This window comes from Triticum dicoccoides, chromosome 3A (assembly GCF_002162155.2).
Source record: "Triticum dicoccoides isolate Atlit2015 ecotype Zavitan chromosome 3A, WEW_v2.0, whole genome shotgun sequence".
NCBI classification, from domain to species: Eukaryota; Viridiplantae; Streptophyta; class Magnoliopsida; order Poales; family Poaceae; genus Triticum; species Triticum dicoccoides.
Window position 1 is genome coordinate 575,672,110 of NC_041384.1, and position 3,494 is coordinate 575,675,603.

A 3,494-nucleotide genomic window follows, 5' to 3' on the forward strand; every position below is an offset into this window, starting at 1 on the left:
AGAGGCGCGATTGTGCCACTCACAAAAGTAAATCTGTGCCCCACCAAAAGCAAATATGTGTATCTCGCGGATGGAAGAGACATGTTTTTTTCCTTTTTTGAGAGGCACAGTTGCCTCTCACAGAAGCAAATGTGTGCCTGCACAAGAAGTAAATCTGTGCTTGTCGCGGAAGGAAGACACATATTTTTTTACTTTTTCGAGAGGCACAATTGTTCCTCTCATGGAAGCAAATGTGTGCCTATAAGAGAAGTAAATTTATTCCTCTCGTGAAAAAAGAAAAAATTCTTTTCTTTTTCGAGAGGCACGACGGTGCCTCTCGCTGAAGCAAATCTGCGCCTTGACATGATGTAAAACTGTGCATCTCACGGAAGCAAAAATACCTATTTATTCCTTTTCCAAGAGGCACAACTCGGGTAAGCAAATCTGTGTCTTCACAACAAGTAAGTCTATACTTCTAGTGGAAGCAAAAAAATCACCTTTTTTGTCCAAAAACTATCGAAAACCTAGGCAAAAGCCGAAAAAAACATCTAAAACTCAGAACCACCTACAGAAAAGAAATTAAAAAAATCAAATAAATGTCCAGCACGCGACACGTGGCAGTAGCTGAGAGAGCGCAAAGCGACGCGCTAGTGACCCTTGCGAGAGCCACGCAATGAGTACTCCTCGGCTAGTTGCTCACAGGAGACTTGCGCCCCGAAAGTGTCTAACATCAATCTCTCGCAAAAGCTAAGTCCCTCCTGCTGCGAGTTGTAAATTGAACTCACCTACAGGGCAGGCCTAAAATTGTAATTTTTTGCGATTATTCTGCAGATGGTTCTGTTGTCCTGTTTTATCTACATGTTTTCTTGTAGTCCTATGCTCGGTCTTCATTTTATTCCTTTTTTTTTCAGTTTTGCATGTCTTTTTTTCATGTTTCTGTTTTTCCTCTTTCTTACTTTTATTTATTTTTACTTTTATTCTTTATTCTTTGTTTTTCCCTTTTCTAAATACACTGATATTTTTCAAATATGCCATCATTTTTTGAACATAAACTATTTTTAAATAAAAGTGCACGAGCACTTTTGTACATGCCCATTATTTTCAAAATATGTGAATGTTTTCTCAAAATGATAACACTTATTTTCAAATAAATGAACACTTTCTAAATTACACAACAAGTTACACGTTTTATACACAATATTTCTTATAATGGCAATGCAACCATTTTTGCATACGAATGAACATTTTTTTAATACACAGCGAGCAATTTTTGGATACATGACAAACGTTTTCCCAATACGTGATGAATAGTTTTTTTAGTACATTATGAAAAAAAATCCAGTATGTGATGGACTTTTTTCTTTACCCATTTTTTCCGAATAGGAAATTAACATTTTCAAAATAAACTGGCAACAATTTTATTAATAAGCATAAAAAGTTTGCCGAATACATGACGGACATATTTTGAATACGAGAGGAAACTTTTTCCAATACAAGACGAACATTTTTATAAATACTAGAAAAATATTTTGCAAATAGGCAATGAACATTTTTTAAATTCACGATCGTTTAACAAGTACGTGACATTTTTCCTATGTGTGAATACTTTTATAATTCGTGTATGAATTTTGAATGCATGATTATATTTTACCATTGTTTAAAAAATGTGAAAAATTGGAAGTTTGCCAATATCTTATCAATTCATGTATATTTTTTTAATTCACAAACATTTTATGAACTTTCGGGGGTAAATGGCATAGGCGAGGCCCCGCGTGTCAGGGGCGCGTGGGACTGCCGAGTGGTCCCCTTGTTGCTCTGATTTACCTTCACTCGGTCCCCATGCCTTCATATACTTCCGTAAACCCTTGGGACTTTTCAGTCCGATTTTTTTCACCTTCGCGCACCTTTGTTTATTCATGAACCAATCTGGAGGTCTTTGTTGGAAATTTGTCGGGGGAGATTCTTCACGGTAGCCACCTCCATCAACTTGAAAGCCATCATGATCGCCGTGCGTAGTTTTGTTTGGACTTTGAGTCTGTAGTAGTAGCTAGATGTTCTCCCCCTCTTGCTTCTCAGTACAAAGATCGCATGAGCTATCTACATGATTGTGATCCATCTGATGTAATCTGATGTTGTGTTTGTTGGATATGATGAATTGTCACTTTTTGATCAAACTTATTCATGAAACTTTTTGAGATATATTTGATATATTTGTTGTATAATTCTTATTTATATAGGTTCTCCAATCCATTCTCTCCTTCTTTGGCTCAGTTTGGGGCTTGATCTTCAGAGGAAGTTGTGTATGATAATTGGGTTCAACCGTGCAAGTAAGCTACCCCAGTGACAGAAAGTGGAAAAGGCTTGTATTTGTGTTGTTGCTGCTCTGGGATAAAAAAGATGGTTGTGTAGTTGTCCTTTGAACACAGGATGAAGACAATATATCATCTATTTCATGTCATCATACTCATTGCAATACTCCACTTTTACTTAGTACTTTTAAGATGCAGGCTGAATTGCGGTTTTGGATGGAGATAGTTGGATAACGATCTATAGATTTACAGACGTGATGTTCATACGTTAATTATGCCATGAATATTCATACTCATAAAAAATATAATAAGTTAATCGTTACCCAACTATGTTTGTTTATCACACCATATTTTCCTTTTGAGAGAGGCATCTAGTGAACCTATGGACCCCGGTCCATTTTCTTCCATAATGCTTTTAATCTTAGTCAACTCTCTTTAAATTTCTTGATTTTACATTCTCGTCAACTTGTCAACAAGGCCAAAGCCTTTTTTTGTTTCCACTGCCATTTTATTCCTTTGTAACTAGTAATGCTAGTGAGACTGACAACCTCACTAGTTCTGCTCAGGACACAAAGAAGTTTACATTTGTGTGTGAAGGTATTAATCATTGGTTGTGATGCTTAGCTCTTGTTGGTTTGATAAACCATAAGGTCATTTAAGGAAAATTGATGCTTGCTACATACCCTCACACTTGGGGTCCAACAAATTTCTAGCAGAGAGGAAGCAACCGGCTACGTTGAGACAACATAGTGTGTGACTCTTAACAAACCAGCTCATGATTTGGCAACATTGGGTATTTGGGAAGTGCACATAAACCATGCTGTGTGGTTGATGAACTTGTTGTTTTCTGTACAACGTCCGGTTCCGTGAATTCCTGGAGTTCCTGTGGAAAAAATCCGGTTAGATTTGATAATTGTGGTATTTGATTCTTATATGAAATACATTTGCGAACAAATCTTTCATGGCTTGGGCTAGTTGTTGGTCTAGTGGAGGCAGCGCCCGATCAGCCGCCTCATGTGCATCTGATTTGCCTCAAGGATTGATTCTACTTCGCCACACCATTGCAACAACAACAACTAAAGTTATGTGTCTTGTTCTAAAAAAAGAGAGAGAATTATGTGTCTTGTTTTATCCTATATATGCAACATCCTCAAAACATGTTTTCCTCCTAATCTGTTGAAAATGTGCTAAGGGCCTCTTTGATTC